The sequence below is a fragment of the Odocoileus virginianus genome, unplaced genomic scaffold (genome assembly GCF_023699985.2).
Source record: "Odocoileus virginianus isolate 20LAN1187 ecotype Illinois unplaced genomic scaffold, Ovbor_1.2 Unplaced_Contig_25, whole genome shotgun sequence".
NCBI classification, from domain to species: Eukaryota; Metazoa; Chordata; class Mammalia; order Artiodactyla; family Cervidae; genus Odocoileus; species Odocoileus virginianus.
Genome location: NW_027224342.1, coordinates 357,395 through 378,075, shown reverse-complemented (window position 1 = coordinate 378,075; position 20,681 = coordinate 357,395). Strand labels below are relative to the sequence as shown.

The following is a 20,681-nucleotide window of genomic DNA, read 5'->3' as shown; positions in this document are numbered from 1 at the left end:
TGAATTGGGGGGTGCTATTCAACCCAGTCCAGAAGAGTACAGAGACTTTCTCAGGGCGGAAAATGTTTCCTAAAACTCTTCAGCTACTCGCTGTTTGGAAATACTGCTAAAGCCTTGGGACTGACCCTCCAGATGCAGTGGAGGAGCAGAAAGCAACCCATGGAGTAGTTGGATGTTGACATCAACAGACTGCAATTTCCTCAGTGCCAAAATGACATCATTTTCTACCTCCATCCAGGATTGAATATCTGATAGTGTTTGTGGGTTCTCTCCAGACCAAATTGATCAGATCGATTTTTGTGTACAACAGGTACAATAAAACTGCCCCTTCTGAGGATTTTGCAGGTGGCAGGCACAAAGGTGAAATGTGCACTGTTGAAGTGATCAGGCACGATCCAGGCCAGTATAAAACTGGCAAAGCAGCCTGGGATCCTGTGGTGGAGATCTTTGGAGAACTAGGACCTCAGCACTTCTCTGAAATATCCAAGTCCTTTCTATGACAAGCTAAGAAAGAATCCTGTCACCACCATTCCTGGGCCACAGCATAGATATTTGAGGTTGGTATCCCTTTTACCGACCTCATCAAGTACATGCAGAAATTCTAAAGAGGGAAGCTAGGTCCTGTGCTGTTGCAGACATTCAGGATGACTTGTGGATTTTGAATGAGTTAGTATTAGAGCAGTTAAGTGCAGCCATGAAATTAAAAGACACTTGCTCCTTGGAAGAAAAGCTATGACCAACCTAGACAGCATATTAAAAAGCAGAGACATTACTTTGCCAACAAATGTCCATCTAGTCAAAGCTATGGTTTTTCCAGTGGTCATGTATGGATGTGAGAGTTGGACTATAAAGAAAGCTGAGCATTGAAGAATTGATGCTTTTGAACTGTGGTGTTGGAGAAGACTCTTCAGAGTCCCTTGGACTGCAAGGAGATCCAACCAGTCCATCCTAAAGGAAATCAGTCCTGAATATTCATTGGAAGGACTGATGCTGAAGCTGAAACTCCAATACTTTGGCTACCTGATGTGAAGAACTGACTCATTGGAAAAGACCCTGATGCTGGGAAAGATTGAAGGCGGGAGGAGAAGGGGATGACAGAGGATGAGATGGTTGGATGGCATCACCGACTCAATGGACATGAGTCTGAGCAAGCTCTGGGAGTTGGTGATGGACAGGGAAACCTGGTGTGCTGTGGTCCATGGGGTCGCAAAGAGTTGGACATAACTGAGTGTGAACTGAATTGAAGTGCTGGAATAAAAGTAGAAGCTGCCAATACACATCAAACAAGTAAAAAAAAAAAATATGGAACAGAAGTGACAAACAGTAATGGAAGTAGAAAAAATGACCTTGGGGACGCTACATCCTTCTGTGCTGACACTGATGGAGAAGTTGCTTTTAAAGATGTGTGGTGGTGTTACTGCTGCCTAGTCACTTCAGTCATGTCCGACTCTGTGTGATCCCATAGATGGCAGCCCACCAGGCTCCCCCATCCCTGGGATTCTCCAGGCAAGAACACTGGAGTGGGTTGCCATTTCCTTCTCCAATGTGTGAAAGTGAAGTTGCTCAGTCATGTCCAACTCTTCGAGACCCCATGGACCGCAGCCTACCAGGCTCCTCCATCCACGGGATTTTCCAGGCAAGAGTACTGGAGTGGGGTGCCATTGCCTTCTCCGTGTTACTGAGTACAACAGATCCAACTCTTCCAACAAGAGGTGTTTCCATGCTTGGCCCTGAGGAAAGATTAGTATCCAAATTGCGCTAAGTGAACCCATTGTCTCTTCATTCCTGTTATCACTGCCCCACCAGAAAATAAGGAAAATGAAGGAATTGATAATCCTTAACTGCTAAAGAACTATTTCAGCTCCAGTCATTATAGCCAGAGATCTTATAATGAAGGAAGAACAACACAAAACTTTTTAATCCCTGAAGCTCAGGGGAATTTTTGAATTTGGCTCATAGGTCTGAAAGTCCAGAGACCATCTCAAGCACAGAACAATCAGGCGGCCTTTTGGAGCAGAAACCAATCCCTTGAAGTCATGTAGAATAGGTGAGAAGTGCCCACGAAATGGGAATATTATTCATGGAAGCACAGGCCACCTTGTTACTTGTTGTCACAACGCCAGTAGATTAAAGAAGCCTGGGGCTTCATGCCCTCTTTGCAAGAAGATTCTGCTGGTTATTAAGGTTTTATGGCCAAGCTGAATCGGCAGGTTGCAGAGACATGACTACCAGGGCCAGGTCAGGATAAAATCATCAGTACTGAGCATCTCCACTCAGTGTGACCTGGGGCCTCATCCACTGTTCATTGATTAATGCAACTCATACGTTTTCCTTTCTACATTTGTGTGGAATTCAAGAGCAGTTCTTTACAAGTAGATTATCAATCTGTGGACTCCATTTACATGAAAAGTTACTTCAATTACTACATTGTTCTCCTAAAAAAGATTCTGGGTGGAGCAATTACAAAGATAAACAGGAAACTACATTCATTGATCAAGTTATCTGAAGATTAACCTTTTCCCCAGCTAATTTTACTCCTCACCCTTCTATTCTATTATAGCATGTTCTTAGGCATAAAAATTCAAAGTGGTTATGAGAAAAATACTAAAGCTAAAAATAAAAAAACACAAGTAATGTTACGTTATTGATGACTTAACAGTCAAGTTACACAGTTCTGAGAAACCTAAAGAGTACGAGTTTGAAAAATGAGAGATATATTGAACGTATGCCTAGAACAACGGTTATTAGACTTCTTGCTAACATACCCTAAAGAATTTTGAGAAGCTGTATACTCTTTTCCACATTTAAAAAACTGAAGTTTAAGCAAAAACCACTACAATATTGTAAAGTAATTAGCCTCCAACTGATAAAAATAAATGAAAAAAAAAAAAGAAATATAAAATACACAGATCTTAAGGGTTGCTCTCCTATGAGCTATAGACATCTGAGTATCCACCACTGAAAATAACTGTAGAAAATTTCTATCTCCCCCCAATTGCCCTTCATACCCCTTTCCAGATAATCTTCCATTTCCTGACTCTCACTCTAGATTAACTTTCTTTTGGCACATCTTTAATTTGATAGCTGAAATTTTAAATACACATAATTACATACAAGGAAAAAAATGATTAGCTAAAGCTTTCCATAGTTCCTTGGTGAGGAAGGATCAAAAGTGAATACAGAACTACTATTTATAATCTGCTATATACAGAATTTGTCTTAAAGGTGTCTAGTTCGCACAGTTTGGACCTAGGCATTTTCTCAGTCTTTTTTGGGTGCTCTTTATCTATTATGTCCTGAATAAAATAACATATCAGGATTGATAAGAACACTTGCAAGAGCAAGTTTAGGGCTCAGAGTGAACCGATCAGTTCAATGGTACCCTTGCTAGAATGCTGCCTTCCTTAACAAGAGATACAGAGGGGGGTTGGAGAAGTGTGCTCCCTGGTATTTGTCATAGCCTGTCTTGAACCACTGGATAACTGTTTGTGGATGGAATATTTTATTCCACAGCTAGACTGAGATATAATGACAAGGGAACAGAAATTGGAACCAGAAGACCTGGGTAGAAGATTCAATTTTGCTGTTATCCATGTGATCACAGATTCCTCAGACTCTATGAGTCTTTGTAGATTCTGTTAAACGGAACTAAAACTTATCTCATCGGGAAAAATCTAGGTAAGGAGAGTAAAAGTGCTTTGTAAAATGTCATGTTCTCATCACTGGGACTTTCTTACTATTCTTTTAATCAGGAGTTCATTCTTATGTTTCTTTTAACCCTCATTGAGCATTTCATGTAGGAGGTCTTAACAAATACATATTAACTGAGTGATATATCTGCTTAATATACATATAAGGTATAAGAAACAAGTCATAGTCAGTTTACAAAAGAATGATCTGCAAGTTTCCTTCCTCAATTATTTTGAAGATATATTTGTAAAATTACCGTTACTACTTCTTCTTCCACCAGGAAAGCTAAGTAATACCACATAGTATAACCTCTCTTTGAAGCATCTACATGCCATTCTTAGTCACATCTGCAATTCTCCTGAGAACTATTGCAAACGTTTTCACACTTATGTAAACTGTAACTGAGAGCAAGAAATACTCTTCTGGGGACTTTCCTGGTGGTCCAGTGGCTAAGACTCTGCACTCCCAATGCAGGGGTCCCAGGTTCAATCCCTGGTCAAGGAACTAGATCCCACATGCTGCAACTAAGACTTTGCATGTGCCACAACTAAGACCCAATTCAGCCAATAGAAATAAATATTTTTTTAAAAGAAACATTGTTCTGGTAAGGGCACACCATGGTTGATTTTATGAATCAGAATAATTTAAAAGTCTACCTAGCAAACCATTGTTAAGGTCTCAACTATAAGCCAGGTATTCAAACAGGAATCTTGATATAAAAATAAGATGATGGAGGAGGTGCTGGCCAAGACGGATGAGTCCTCTACATCTTATCTGCCCTATTGATTACAACTGAAAGCTCTAGACAGGAGACAAAAATAACTATTACCACAGTTCACTGAGGAATTGGAAATAAAATAATAGCAGGCAGATTGGAGAGAGGGTTGGTTAACTTCATGTTATTCTATGAGTCTGTTTGCTCAGGAGAGAAGCCTTGGCCACAGATGTAGATTTGGGAGTCATGAGCATATGGGTAGTTGTACGTGACAAACAAACAAACAAGGACACCAAAAAGTTCACAGTTGTTGCTGTAACTTCAAGCATAGCTGGATCCAGAGGTTTAAATGATAGTATTGGATTTCTGTCTATTTTTTCCCTCTCTTGGGCTCTCTTGGGTTTGATGGCCCTTGGCAACCCCAAAGTCTCCAATTCACATCTAATCATTCAACAATTCAGCAGAAGTTTGCTTTTGTTTTTGTTTGGTTTGGTTTTTCTGATAGTTTCAGTGGAAAAGTCTCAGTGAAGACTATGATTGGTACACTGAGGGTTTCATGTCTATTTTTGAGCCATGGCCTGTAACCCAGAGTATGACACTTCGAGGTTGAATAGAAAAAGATGACCCTGAAAAAGAGATGGAGAAGGAGTAGCCAGAGTGGTAAGAGAAGATCCTGAAGCCAGTGATGTCCCAGAAACCAATTCAATGAGTTTCAAAAAGGACTGAGTCAACATTTATAAAGGAGGCAGTGAAAACCAGGACAAGAGGAGATTTGACCCAGTGCCCTGACCATAAAAGGACATCAGGTAAAAAGCTAGGCAGGGGCCTTTGGAGGATGGAAGGTAGTATTAAGGAGAAGCTGGTAGAAAGTACACCAGATGTGTAAGAGGAGGAGGGTCTGGGGAATTAACTAAATCAAAAGACCCTCAATGTCTCAGCTTCTTGAACTAAAAGGCATATCCAGAGGATCAGGAAAGCCATGGGCTGAACATGAAGCATCTCTCCTGATTCTGAATTCTGCTATATTATGGTACAGGATGCAATTATCTGTGGGGATTTTAAGTGAAAACATTAAACTTGAAAGAGATTTGTAGTGGCAAGGGGACTCTTTCAGCTTATACTCCCAGAGTTCCTGGCAGTAAGCATTCCTTCTCCTTTGGCTGGGGGTATGTGGGTGAAAAGAATGGGAGGCATGGCTGTTAGTTTTCTGAGCACTTGCCTGCTATTCTGTGGGTAAAGAGACCACAGTTTGAGGATATTTTAGGACAGATCCAAGTATAAATAATGATAATGATGCCTATCATTTGTGAAGCACTTATGTAACAAGTGCTGTCCTAACAGCTTGACCTTGGTTATGGCTCACAATAACCCCATGGGATGGAGTACTGTTATAATCAGTCCTGTTTTAAAGATGAGGAAGCTGATGCACATAGAGGTTAAAACAACTCACTCAAAGTCACACAGTTCTGGATTTAAACCTAGGTAGTTTTTGAGCCATTGCATTTGCCAGACTGTAACTTCTGATACATTTAGAAAAGAAGGTCATTCTTCATATAAGGGCCTGTGAATTTCTAGAAAAAGCGGGGTTGAGGAAAGCACCATCTGGCAGCTGTGTCTCACCTCTACCCTAGCCAGCCCATCAACTGGTGATTCAATAGCCATGCCACAGAGGCCCAGCCCTACTCCCCTGGCAGCTTTGGCCTGTAACCTTGGAACCATGGGAATTTGTGGGTCCAATGGGTGATGTTTATCTGAACCCTACAATTACCTTTTTGTTTGGACTTGCACTTTCAATTTTTATTGGTTTTAATGCATTTCCCAAATGAAAAAATAATTTTGGAGGAGCTTTATACAATAGCTGGTTTCATTAAAACATTTCAATTTTAGCTTTTGTAACCTAAGGATGAAGAGAAAAACAAATCTGCAATTTCATAGAATTAATCTGTTTTCTTTGAATTCATATAAATTACTTTTTACTTTATTCTGAATGCAGACAATGGTAGCTCAAGCAGCATATGAACCCCCACAGCCCTGTCAAACAGCAATAAATATTTACCCGTGGCCAGTCTTGCCCCTTTCCTGCCCTCTTCCTATATCATCTTGAAGTAAAAACCAAACACCCTATCATTTCACCCACAAAAATTTTTGGACATGTTTCTAGAAGATGAGGAGTATTTTTTTAAAAAACACAGCCACAATGCCATGATCATAATTCCTTAACACTAGCAAATAGCCAGTCCATGTTCATATTTCCACAAATTATTCTCACAATTCTGCTTATTCTACAGTTCTACACTCCTCCATTCTTATTAACTTGACTGTTTTTGTTATTATTGATACATATTTAACATTTTTTCATTATGAAAAACTCAAATCCACAAATGTAGAGAGAATATTATGATGAAAGCCCTGCACCCATCATTCAGCTTCAACAATTGTCTACATTTGGCCAATTTTGCTTCATCCAGTTTCCTGTTTCCATCTTCCCCTTTCATTGGCTGTTTATAAGACAATTCTCAGACAACATTTCCTGTCATTGGGCATGCATTCTTAGCTTGGTCAGCACCAAGAAAATGCAGACGTGTTTTCTGGTAGGCGTTTATATATTTATTTCACTTTTAAATCCCTAGAAAAGGCTTAGATTAAATGCAACATTTTTAGCGGATCAGACAAACTGACACTTGGCATTTGCTGTCTCTTTTTTTTCCCTGAGCAATGTTTAAAATAAAACCAAATTCTAAACAAATGGTGCTAATAGTCTATGACACAAATACCAAACAGAATATTTGTGTCACACATGCTTTGTCAGCTGTGTTCAGATCTTTAAAGGTACACATTTTTCCCAAGACTAATTGAATAGAAGCTGAAATGCAAAAATTTAAGCCTAACTATTATTTCTGGGGGAAAAAAAAACAGAAAAATGTAGAGACACCATCAGCTGGTTTAGATTCCAAATAGGGCCTAAATGATGACACTCCACTGGCAAAGCCCCTGGGTTCCTTTCGTACTCCTTCTGGGTTTTAAAATCCACTGTTTTCCAAACAGCTCTTGGGGGACCTTTGAGAATTGTGTATCTCCTTGCTGGGGAGACATAAGAAATAGTTCAGGCTTTGGGTTCTCATAAGGTAACTCCACAGGTCATGAACAGTTGAAATTTACTGAGATGACCTTGTTTTGTCTTGCGGAGAGTTACCATGAAATCCACAGTAACACTCATGATAACTGTGAAATCATCGTGGGTCACCATATTGCTCATTCTGCTGTTGCCACCACAGGCAAATGACAAATGACAGCCATATTGGCTAGTACACCATTAAGAGCACAGGCGGGTAATGAAAACTTGTCATGGGTTAGGTCAAGCAACTAGCAAGAAAAGTGCTGTTGAGCACTTTCGGTGCCAAAAGCAGAAAATCTGGGCCAACAAAAAGTAATTAGTCAGGATTATAAATTGGTCCAATACTTGTGCAAAAGATTTGGCAGTACCTATTAAAGCTAAATGTGCATATACCCTATGGTCCAAGCAATTCCACTTTATGGCACTAGAGGTCAGAACAGTGCTCACCCTGGGGCACTGGCTGAGCGGGGCAAGAGTGAGCTTTCTGGGGTTCTAGAAATGTTCTGTATCTTGATCTGATGGAGGTCACACAGGTATTGACATAGGTAAACATTCACTGAATTGTGTGCTGTCCTGTAAAGTGAAAGTTGCTCAGTCGTGTCTGACTCTTTGCGACCCCATGGACTATACAGTCCATGGAATTCTCCAGGCCAGAATACTGGAGTGGGTAGCCTTTCCCTTCTCCAGGGGATCTTCCCAACCCAGGGATTGAACCCAGGTCTCCCACATTGCAGGCAGATTCTTTACCAGCTGAGCCACAAGGGAAGCCCTATTCTCCTGTAAGCAGACCTCAAAAAAGAAAAGTTATTTATAAAAATTCAGAATAAAGAGGCTTTGCCGGTCCAGGTTCGATGCATGAGACAGGGTGCTCAGGGCTGGTGCACTGGGATGACCCAGAGGGATGGGATGGGGAGGGAGGTGGGAGGGGGTTCAGGATGGGGAACACATGTATACCCATGGCTGATTCATGTCAATATATGGCAAAAACCACTACAATATTGTAAAGTAATTAGCCTCCAATTAAAATAAATAAATTTTTAAAAATAGTTTTTGTAAAGTTCTGGGAATTTAAGAGGGCCTGTATTAAGATGAAATGCTGTGTTCACAAGGAACTCATAGCTTTCCAGGTAGAAAAGATCCAGTCAAAAGGTTGAGCTTTAGGTGAAATCTCTACTTTCCTCTAATACAGTCGCTCCCTTTCTCCCAAGAACTTAGGTCCCTCTGAGATAAAGACCCATCTTTCCTAGAAGGGCATAGCTATATTTTCAGGCACTGATAAACATCTTACACCTGGCACTGTCTGATTGTTTAAATGGCCTTTCTTTTATGAATTGACCCCAATGATTGATGATCAGGTGGCTTCTGAATTGTCCTTTCTTGGCAAAGCCAAAATTGTCATATCATTTCCCAAATCACTTTTTAAAAATAAGTTACATGGCAGGCTCTGTTGATATTGCTTACTATTTGTTCATATTTATATTGTAGCCTCTGCCATTTAACACTACATTTGAATATCCTTTAATTATTCATTTTGTGTTTAGTAATTCAAGTGCACCCATTTAGTGGTAGGTCACTGAAAAACCACCACAACTAAGTCTCTTTGTTGATATGCCACTGGCAGAGCGGTCAGTGTAACTCTCCCAGTGCTTACACCTGGTAAGTTCACTGTGCCCAGTTCCTCTCCATTCTCAGCTGTTAGAGACATTTTGTTTTGTAAAGGGGAGCAGACCTGTACCTTAAGTCCTCAACCTGAGAAACAAATGGACGCCTGGTGAGCCCAGCATTGAGACAGTTCCTCTCAAATTGCCAACCCCTGGCAAAGGAGGCAGACCTGATGGAAAAGCATCATGCTGTCAGTGGATGGATGTGGTTTCCAGTTTATGATGAGAAAATGGGAGAGACAAAAATAAAACTCCAAAGTCTGAAGAGCACAGAGATGCTTGGAGTCAAAATATGAATAAATCCAAGTACATTTTCTAGGTTAAAGTGGTTTTATGTTTGTTTATATGTAGGCTTAGGAAATGTGATAGTATTAATGCATGTATATGGCTATGATTTAGAAGGCATTGATGCTAAATTGAGAAACAAAGTGATGTTACATGTACCAAAACTGAACACTATTTTATTATTTATGACTTGGTATCACAAACTTATGGCATCTTTTAAATATGAAAAAAAAAACCACAAAACCTGTGAGGATATAATGAATTAAAGCTGTGGAGGTTTTCTACAGACAAAAAATGCTCTATATTTTGAAGCATTACATCCCCTGGATATTTTTATTTGATTTTAATTCAAGGGTCAAATTTTTATGGCTGTGTAAACAGTTGAGAAAGATTCCATCAGCTGCTTTTGAATTATTATAATAGCGGGAAACACAGTATACCTTTGCTATTTAAGAGTTTTTTTAAAGATCAGAACATGTGTTCCACTTCATGGTATCAAACACAGCAAAATGGCTCTAATTGGGAACATACTTGGGCAAAGGACTAGATTAAAATGACTGAGAGTTATAAACGTCTGAAATGTCTATTTCAGGCACAAGTAGGGGAAATGGCAGTAATTTCCAGAGTGCGCACATCATGATTAAATTAGCCTAGAGAGATGAAGAGTATATCAGCATGTACCCTGGAGAAGAAACGCCATATGAATCAGGCGTGAGCCAATCAGCTCTTTTCTGGGTGGCGTCACCAAGAGAGAGGCAGCCGATTGCTGCTACCCCTCCAATCATGTGATCACCCGGCTAGCTCATTTCTCCAGAATCCCTTTACTCTCCTCTGTGGTATCCACTGAACTAAATAAAATACTATCTGCAACTCTGTCCCTTAGTCAATTGCTCTTTTTGGTCCTTTTAGATCCTTTTAAGTAAGCCCCAATAGATGGCCCAGGCTTATACTGGTATAGTAGAAAATGCCAACTAACCTCTGACTTTGGACTTAACCTCTGACCCAGTGGACACCAACATTGCTCAGGGCCCAGCAAACAAGATCAGGGCACCCCTACCTCCCTTGTTTCAACCATCTGGATGTGTGTGTGGTTTGAGAATATTCTAAGATGAGAGGAAATGGTCTGCATGGCTGCACGCTTAGGGTATAGATACTGAATAAAGGGACAGTCACTGTTGGTGGGGACCCTGACCAGTATATTCTGACAGAGTCCTAATTCAAGCAGTGGCTGCGACTCTCTGCCTGAGGTTTTCTCTTGGCTTGAGAATGGAGGGACCTGGAGGGACCATGGAGTATCAGCACCTCACGAGAGAAGTCCTTGCTCACACTGGATGGATGAGAGGTAAACACACCAGCTTCCTTGCCCCTTGGTTGCATAAAGCTCCCCGACCAGCCCCAGTTGCCCATGGAGGCAACATGCTCACATGCTCCATAATGTACTCTTTCCTGCCGTGCTTCCCTGCTCCCTACCAGAGCTTCAGATCAGTATTTACTTCAGATTTACTTCCCAAATAAGCTTCCTGTCCTTAAATCCTTGTTTGGGGATCTGTGTCTCTGTTACCTAACTTATGCCAGATGGGTTTGGACTCAGGAATCATGACAATCAGAATTCAAAGACATCAAGTTGAGCCTTGTCTTTGCCATTTGCTCAGTGTGACCATAGGTGAGTTACTTTATCTGAGCCTCAGTTTCTTCATCTGTAAAGTAGGGATAATAGTACACCTTTGCTGTCTAACAGTGTTATTGGGAGGTGTGAATGAGAAAACATCTGTGAATGTTAAAAACTGTAAAGAGCCACACAAATATTCATTGTAGTTCATGAGAACTGTTCCCTCTTTACCCCCACCCAGGCAAGACTTCTTTTAACCATTTTATTTGAAATAATTATAGACTCAAGGGAAATTGCAACAATAATACACGGAGCCCTATATCCCCTTCACCCAGCTTTCTCCCATGGTGACATCTAATATGCTGCTGCTGCTGCTGCTGCTGCTAAGTCGCTTCAGTCGTGTCCGACTCTGTGCGACCCACCAGGCTCCCCCGTCCCTGGGATTCTCCAGGCAAGAACACTGGAGTGGGTTGCCATTTCCTTCTCCAATGCATGAAAGTGAAAAGTGAAAGTGAAGTTGCTCAGTCGTGCCCAACTCTTAGCGACCCCATGGACTGCAGCCTACCAGGCTCCTCTGTCCACGGGATCCTCCAGGCAAGAGTACTGGAGTGGGTTGCCATTGCCTTCTCCAAATATGATGTTAGTAGGAAATTAAAACCAGGAAATGAATGTTGCTAGAGTGCTGTTAACTAGACTACTGACCTCATTCAGTTTTATGCTTTTAAAAGTACTTACCAACCTGCCATTCTATTTCTTCTCAGTCCTCTGGCCTCTACTCTCCCCATCTCTAGAGATTTTTGAGGAGTTTAAACTAGCCACTTGCATCACTAAGTCTTAGTGTCCACCCCATTAGAGCAGGTACTGACTAAGCACCTGCAGCTTGTCCTAACTACACTTCAAAACTGTGGGGCAAAATTCCATTCCTTTTCATCTAAATCCTTTGTCACTGCCTCTTGACCAATAACAGGTAGTCTTTGCATATGAAATCCCAAGATCCTGGATCCTGCTAAGCAACTTCCTAAAGTGAGAATGCAGCAGTTACCAAAAGAGTTGTTTCTAATGATGAATTGGATAACAATATTTTCATTAGGAGGTTAATACAACATTTTCTTTAGTTGCTTTAGAGGCCTTGGATAAATGCCTCCTTGTTTAGATGATTCACATCCTGCTTAATTTTTCAAGTTGCTATGCCACTCCTTCTTTAGTACTCCTGGGACTTCACCCTTAGTGCCCAGAGAAAAAGTGGGGGGAACCTTTTCTCCATCAATCCTCTTGTGAAGCGTAGGGTCGCGGGGTCGTTCGCAGTAGTGCTTCAGTAATCTCCTATTCTCTCTTTGAATGCAACCATTATTCCTCCTTGAACAGATAATTTATCTCCTCCCTGGCTGCCTTCTTGGTTAAAGGTTAACAAAAATGACATCCCCTTCAAGTTCAAACCCTGGGAATGCACAGACCCCTGCGGCCAACAAAGTCTCTCAAAGCAGGAAAACAGAAAATGTACTAGAGCTCTCTCTGAAACTGTTGCCATTTCTCTTTCTTCTTGATGCCTATGAGTCTTGCTGACCATCCTGATCTGAAAACACTTAAGAACATACATTTGCAAGGATCCAAGTTATAGTAATACAGGATCCATTTTCCAAGTGCCTCTCAAAGCCTTCCAACACTCCACTCTTTTCTCGTAAGTTCCCTCTTGGGGAAGCTATCCTCTTTCCTGGTTTTAAGACATTAGCTCTACAGAAATCATTCCAAAACTATATCTCATTCTCAACCTCTCTCAAGGAATCTGGTCGCACATTCCACTTGCCTATAAGTTCCAAGTCCATGGGTCAGACCACCATTCTCACAATTTCCTGGACTTAAACTCTCAGGCTTCTTTCTCTCCTTATTAAGAAGCTCCTGGAACTGCCTGGTCCCATTCTGTCATTCTCACCCACACAATCACCACCACCAAAGCACTGCAAGACCTCATGTGTGTGTGTTCTCAGTCATGCAGTCATGGCTTTTTGTGACTCCCCAGGGACTCACCAGGCTCCTCTGTCCATGGGATTCTTCAGGCAAGAATACTGGAGTGGGTTGCCATTCCCTTCTCCAGGGGATCTTCCCAAACCAGGGATCAAACCTGTGTCTCTGCATCTCCTGCATTGGCAGGCAGATTCTTTATCACTGAGCCACCTGGGAAGCACATCTAAGAAATGTGTCTTCAGTTCAGTTCAGTTCAGTCGCTCAGTCGTGTCCAACTCTTTGAGACTCCATGGACTGCAGCATGCCAGGCCTCCCTGTCCATCACCAACTCCCAGAGTTTACTCAAACTCATGTCTATTGATTGGTGATGCCATCCAACCATCTCATCCTCTGTCATCCCCTTCTCCTCCTGCCTTCAATCTTTCTCCCAGCATCAGGGTCTTTTCCAATGAGTTGGCTCTTCACATCAGGTGGCCAAAGTATTGGAGTTTCAGCTTCAGCATCAGTCCTTCCAATGAATATTCAGGACTGATTTCCTTTAGGATGGACTGGTTGGATCTCCTTGCAGTCCAAGGGACTCTCAAGAGTCTCCTCCAACACCACAGTTCAAAAGCATCAATTCTTCGGCACTCAGCTTTCTTTATAGTCCAACTCTCACATCCATACATGACTACTGGAAAAACCATAGCTTTGACTAGAAGGACCTTTGTTGGTAAAGTAATGTCTGTCTTAGTGACATTCTAATGTGGCCAAACCCAACAATGCTTTAGAAAAACATCAGAAGCCAAGGAAAAGGACAACAGCCTGGCTCTGCTATTCCCAACCTATTAAACACTCAGAGACTCCAGGCCGATTCCCAGACCACTCTTTCTTGCTCCAGTTATTCTTCTTGACCAAAACTGCCCGCCTGACTCTTTTCCACCTGTGAAATTTCACCTAGGCTTAAAGGATCTGTATATTCATAACCTGGTTTGTACCATTTGTTGGCACTAATACCACCTGGTATTTGTGGCTATACCACCTGGTATTGTTTGCTAATTTTCTATAGTTCTTATCTTCCTCAACTACACTGCAAGCTCCTAGCGAGCAGAGATAATGTCTCCTACATTTCTGCCACATCCATAGCACCTAGGTGTCTTCCTCATTCAGAAGTGGCACCATATATTTCTCATGATGGGTTGATAGCCATATGTCCCAACAAAACTATAGGAGAAGCAATGAAACCAATTCTTACTAAGCAGCTATAGATGAACCACAGCTCTCTCTAACTCCCTAAACTAATATAAGTGTCCTACTTCCTGAACCAAACTCCCAGTTTGGTTGTCTTCCTAGCACTTATTGCTACGGGAAATGATCGTGTTCAGTTACTAATTTATGTAATGAATGCTGTTTGTGCCCTCTGGCTTATCCTTTCTGGACTAGTTCTCATTCCTCTAAGGGTGCAGGGTGATGGCTGCCGAGCATTCTCAGCTGAGTGCCCCTCCAAGAATTGTCCCCGGAAGGGACCGCTTGGCCTTTGATCCTACCTTGTCCCTGGAGCAGCCTGATCACAGTGGGGGTATAAACGCTGACATACTTGCCTTGCCTCAGGGCAACTCTGAAAGGCTACTCCTGTTTCAGAGTTTCTGTGCTGGCTGAAGCCACTGCTATATCTGCATCAGAGTTCAACGTCTCCCTGCCAGTTTCCACTGTCTCTCTTCCCTCCTTCCCCTTTCAGTGTTGTTCCTAAGAGCATCCATAAGAAATTTCCTGCATGCAGATCTCCATTGCAGCCTGTTTCCAGGGAACCTGACTTAAGAAGGGGCTTCTTCAGTGGCTCAGCAGTAACAAATCCGTTTACTGCAATGCAGGAGCCGCGGGTTCAATCCCTAGGTCAGGAAGATAGCCTGGAGGTTGGACACGACTGAAGCAACTGAGCACTTGTTCACTGTCACATCTCGTCACTAGGATATTCCATGACAGCCTGTCCTGTTTACTACTGGGCCTAGAATAGTGCCTGGCACGTGCATAACAGGTGCTCAAGAAATATTTGCAGACTACAAATGAATGGCTTTTATTCATCTAAGTCTTGTAACTCTACTTCATTTTCCACGTGGGAAAATAAGCACAGGGAGGTCAATTAAATATCCCAAGGATGCACAGCCTTCGGTTGTAGAACCAGGACCACGCTTGTATGAATCCAGTATCTACATGCTTTTCAAAACTAAGTACGACCTCCTGATATCTTCGTCATTGTGGGTAGTACTGCCTGGTTGGCTGGGGGCCACGTGTCTTTGGCTTTTGTGGTCTGGCTGACTTCTTGGCACACTTGGCAAAGAAACCTCAGTTTAGCCTTTTAACTCCTCTCTCTCTCTCTCTTCTCGAACTCACCCACACCACTGGCATCTTCCATGCTTCTTTGTACAACTCTGCTCCAAAATGCCTTTTCTCCTCTGATTTCACAGACAAAGTGTTGGTCCAGAGCCTGATTATGCCCCAGTTCAAGCCACACAGTCCTCGTTTTACTCTCACCTCCTTCAGTTGACCCTCCATGCCACTCAACATTCTCTTCTTCACCAGCTTCTCCACCACAGGCAGTGACCAAACAGGATGTATTAATAGAATTTACACCAGATTTTTTAAATTAAGAAAACTCAGTTGAAGGACACCGCCCTGAGGCAGGGGCAGGGTGAGGGGAACAAAGTGGGATGGCAAAGCACTCTGGAACCAGCTAGAGTGGGAAGCTGTTGCCACCACAAGGGCTGAAGGGAGAAGGGAAGGAAATAGTGTTACTTAAGTCTGATGGGAGGTGGACTCACAAAGGAGTGGCCTCCCACTGGGAGATGTAATTCTGAGGGTTGCAGATATTATCAGAGACAGGATGCCAAAGCAGCAAAAGAACTTCCCCGGCCTCTCTCTCCCGCCACTCAGCTCTCCTGCCAGGGTCTCCCACTGGCCAACCCCAGTTGTATGCCAGTTGTAAGTATGCAAAGGAAACTGAGTGATGCAGTGATTCTGAGGCTCAGAACAGGGCAGAGAGGGGCAGAAAATGGATCTGGGAGTTGGGAGGGGCAAAAGGGGAACCAACACACCTCAATTCTCCAAGAGAACAGCTAGTTTTCAGGTCCCACCAACACCATCCCACAACATGGTTCCATTTGTAGATTACAGTACATACTATGAAGCCCTTTGAAACACACACATCCTTTGATCTTCACAACGTCCTCATGAGGTAAGTGCTATGACCTACCCCATTTTAGAGATGAAGAAACAAATTTAGAGAATTTGTGACTCACTCAAGATCATCACATAGCTAAGAAATGGCACAGGTAAAAAATGGGCCCAGATTTGTGAGTTCAAACTTTTTAACCAAAATCCAGGGCTCAACTTGCACACACAGTTAGGGTATATATTCTCTGGAACATTTCTCCATTCTTACCCTCTCTCTTTTCTACACACACACACACACACACACACACACACACACACCATGTTATGTTAATACTTCTAGCTAACATCTTTTGAGTTGACCTCTTCTTCAACAGTTCGGCTAATGACAACTTCATCTCTCATCATCACTCCTCCTTCCAGTTAACATAGGCCTATCAACTCCCTCTTCAGCCCCTCATCTCCTCATCAGCTGCCTTTTGCCTCAAATATTGAAATGTGGTCATGCACAGTGCTGCACTATCCAATATGGCAGCCACAAACCACTTGAAATATGGGTGGTGTGACTGAAGAACTAATTTTCTATTTCATCTTAATAAATTTAAGTTTAAAATGGATACATGGAGCTTTATTCCTGCCCCTCCCCACCCATCCTTAAGCACATACTGTGCTTGGTGACCTCCAAGGAATAGTGTATAGAAAGGAAGAGAAAATGGAACTTAGAGTGCAGAAACCTGGCAAACACTACCTTAGTCAAGTGATCAAGAACAACATCACCAATAATAAGTCAGATCCATAGCATGATATGATGGGATGAGAAAGGCACTTCACCTCTGTGGTCTTCCTCTCCAAATCCCATTGGAAAATACCAGCCAAACCTCAACTGAGGGAAATTCTTCAAAATACTTGAGCAGTAATTCTCCAAACTGTCAAAGTCACAAGAAACAAGCAAAATCTAAGAGGCTATCACAGACCAGAAGAGACTAAGGATACAGGATAAAATGCAATGTTGTGTCCTAGATTGGACTCTGGAGCAGAATCAGTATTGTGTTTTGGGTTGTGACAAATGGCCATAGTAATACAAGATATTAACAATAAAGAGGGACTTCTCTGGTGGTCCAGTGGTTAAGAATCTGCTTTCCAATGCAGGGGACATGGGTTCGATCCCTGGTTGGAGAACTAAGATTCCATATGTGGAGCAACTAAGCCCTCACACCATGATGAAAGATCCTGCATGACAAAACGAAGATCCCACAGGCCACCATTAAGAGTGAATACAGCCAAATCAATCAATCAATCACACAAAATCACAATAGTGAAACATGTGAGTTCTATATAGGAAACTTGCACCATCTTTGCGACTTCTCTGTAAATGTAAAATTATTCTAAAATAAAAAGCTTATTAAAAATAAAAATAAAGAATAAAAATGTTACTCAATTCAGTTACTGGAAAACTTTTAAGTGTGTTTGGAACAAATTGAGTATGAAAACTTACTTTTCCAACTGTAAATTTTATGAAATCTAAATATATATTAAGTATTTCCAATGAAAATTTAGCATCCAAAATGAGATGTATTATAAGTATAAAATTTGGGGCTTCGCTGGTGGCTCAGATGGTAAAAAGTCTGCCCACAATGCAGGAGACCCAGGTTTGATCCCTGGGTCAGGAAGATCCCCTGGAAAGGGAATGGCTACCCACTCCAGTATTCTTACCTGGAAAATTCCATGGAGAAGTATAAAATACATACCAGATTTTGAAGACTTCATACAAAAAAAGAAAGCTAAATATTTTAATAATTTCTAAAACATTGATTACATGTTGAGATGATATTTTGGATATATGGGGTTCAATAAAATATATTACTAAAATTAATTTCACTTATTTTACTTCATGTTTTTTAATATGGCTCATAGAAATTTTATTTTTATTTATTTATTTGGTTGCACCAGGTTTTAGCTGCAGCATGCAGAATCTTTTATCTTAGTTGCAGCATGTGGGATCTAGTTCCCTGACCAGGGATCAAACCCAGGCCCTCTGCATTGGGAGTGCAGAGTCTTAGCTACTGGACCACCAGGGAAGTCTCTGGATAGTAGAAATTTTAAATTACATATGTGATTTGCATTATATTTCTATTGGGGGTTAAGAATATAGACCCTTGAGCCAAACAGCCTGGGTTGAAATCCCAGCTCTGACCCAAGAAACTGATTAACCTTAAGCAAGTTAGTTAACCTTTCTGTGTCATAGTTATCCATCCGTAAATAGAGTGTAGAGGATTCAACAAGTTCATCTACATAATGTGCTGGGTTACAGTAAGCATGGGAACATAGCAAGCACTCCATAAACACTAGCCGTTATCATTATAGTTGGGCTGTTTATAGCCAAAGGATCTTTGAAGGTTCACCAGAGTCCTGAAGTGATTCACTGCCAAAGCAGGGAGGAAATGAGGAGGAAATATCCTCACTGCTTTCTTCTCCTGCCCTCCACCTTCCTGCTTAGTCTCTCTGGGTAGCTGGCCAGCAAGTGAGCCTAGGTGAAGCCGTCCACAGTGCTCAACCTTCACAGGCACAGATTAAGGCAGAGAGAGAGGCGGGGTATTGATCTAGAGGTCAGGGGTGAGACAAAGGAATAGCACTCGCACACCTCACTACTCCTATAGCAACCCAAAGCCCAAAGAATCTGGCTTTCCAAGCCCTCAGCCCCAGCCCTCTGTCCCACCCTTGATTCTCAGAACAGTCATGCTTTGTGCGTTTCCCTTAGCCCCTCCAACTCCCTATTTTTTAGGGGACTCAACCCCTGTCATGCCCAGAACCTCTGAGTCATCATCAGTTCTGGACTCAGCCTTTTAGAGATGAGTCATGTACATAAACAGATGGACATTTTTTGGCCTTATCACTGGTTTCTTGCCTTTATAAAGGAAGTGGGTGATCTTTAAAGACAAAGAGCAGATATTCCACTGCAGCCTGAACTGATTGATGATGATGAAGATGAGAATGATGATTAATGACCTCAGAATTGTGTTTTGAGTGTTTTTTTTTCCCCTACAAGATTCTTCCCAGTGTTCTTAATATCTACTTTGGCTGGCCAAGTCACCGTTTCCTGAAATAAGTGAAGCTGGGGTGGATCTCCTTTATGCAGGGTGAGCATTACCTTTGTGAACTGACCCCACTAAGCCTTCTTCTCATGCTGGCCATATGGTCTTGCTGCTGCTCAGTTTTTCCAGGGCACATGTGCAGGGAATCTAATAATGGATTCCAGCCAGCCCCTGGGCTATTATGTAAATAGGAATCTTCTCCTAGCCCCACACTCCCTTGGGAATCTCTCTAATTAATTAAGTTTAAAACACTCCCACACACAAGTACTCCTTTTCACAGTGTTAGGTGGCCTTAACATGACTCTGTTTCGGGGTGTGGCTCTGCTTTTAAGGATACAGAGCACATGATTCTGTGACCCTGGTTACTTAAGAGCTCAATCTCATTAAGCTCCTGAAATCATCACCTACTCCTAGGGTCTCCCAATGGGCTATTCCCCCTGCCAATATTTATGCATTTTAGGCTATTTTATTAGGTGTGTACAAGTTTAGAATTGTTTTATCTTTGTGAGGAATTGAATCCTTTCTAATGATCTAGTGACCCCTTCTAACCCTGATAATGCTGTTTATATTAAAGTCTATATTCCCCAGTGCAGCTTTCTTTGGGTTAGTAATTGCTTGGTGTGTGTTTTTCATCCTGTTACTTTCTGCCTTTCTGTATACTTATGCCTTAAGTGTGGCTCTTGTAATGGACATATAGCTCTATTTTTTAAAATCCTATATCTGACAATTTTTGTTTTTTAATTGTCTAATTTAATTCACGTGTATATTTGGTGACTAATAGTAATTATTACATTTGGACTTGGTTTGCCACCTGATATTTTAATATTTATTTGCCCTGCTTTTGCTGTGATTCTTTTCCTTTCTCATTTCTGTCCTGTTTTTGGATTATCTGTAGCATGTTTTCTGTTTGTTTCCTTATTTCTTTGTTCCTTTTAAGTTGTTTGGGTTTTATTAACTCTTTTTTTAAATGTTCTTAGTGATTACTCTTATCATATATATTTACTACTATTACTTTCATCATATAAATTTTATCATGCATATTTAATATAAAAAGTCAAAAATTATACAACATTTTAAACTTCCTTATAGAACAGGAATTGGCAAATTGTGGCCTAATGATCAACTCTGCTCATCACCTGTCTTTGTAATAAAGATTGATTGGAACACAACCACATTTTTCATTTTCGTACTGTCTATGGCCACTTTCATGCTACAATGGCAGAGTTTCATAGTCACGACAAAAACTGTATGGTCTGCAAAAGTTAGAATAGTTACTATCTGCCCTTTTACAGAAAAGAAATTGCTAACCCCTGTTCTCTAATATTATTCCAGAGGATTTTAGGAGATTTTAACTCTGATCTCCCCTCTCCTGACTTGTATGTGATTACTGTCCAATATTTTATTT

The 20,681-nt window shown here is 41.5% G+C and overlaps 1 non-coding gene and 1 pseudogene across 1 annotated transcript; both read left to right on the top strand.

The window, feature by feature from the left end:
- Positions 1-211: 211 nt before the first annotated feature.
- Positions 212-2,202, top strand: LOC110150857 (protein Mdm4-like; annotated as a pseudogene).
- A 1,919-nt stretch (positions 2,203-4,121) lies between these two features.
- On the top strand, positions 4,122-4,194 carry TRNAG-CCC (transfer RNA glycine (anticodon CCC)). Its single transcript has one exon. It is a non-coding gene; the product is annotated as a tRNA-Gly (tRNA).
- Positions 4,195-20,681: the final 16,487 nt, after the last annotated feature.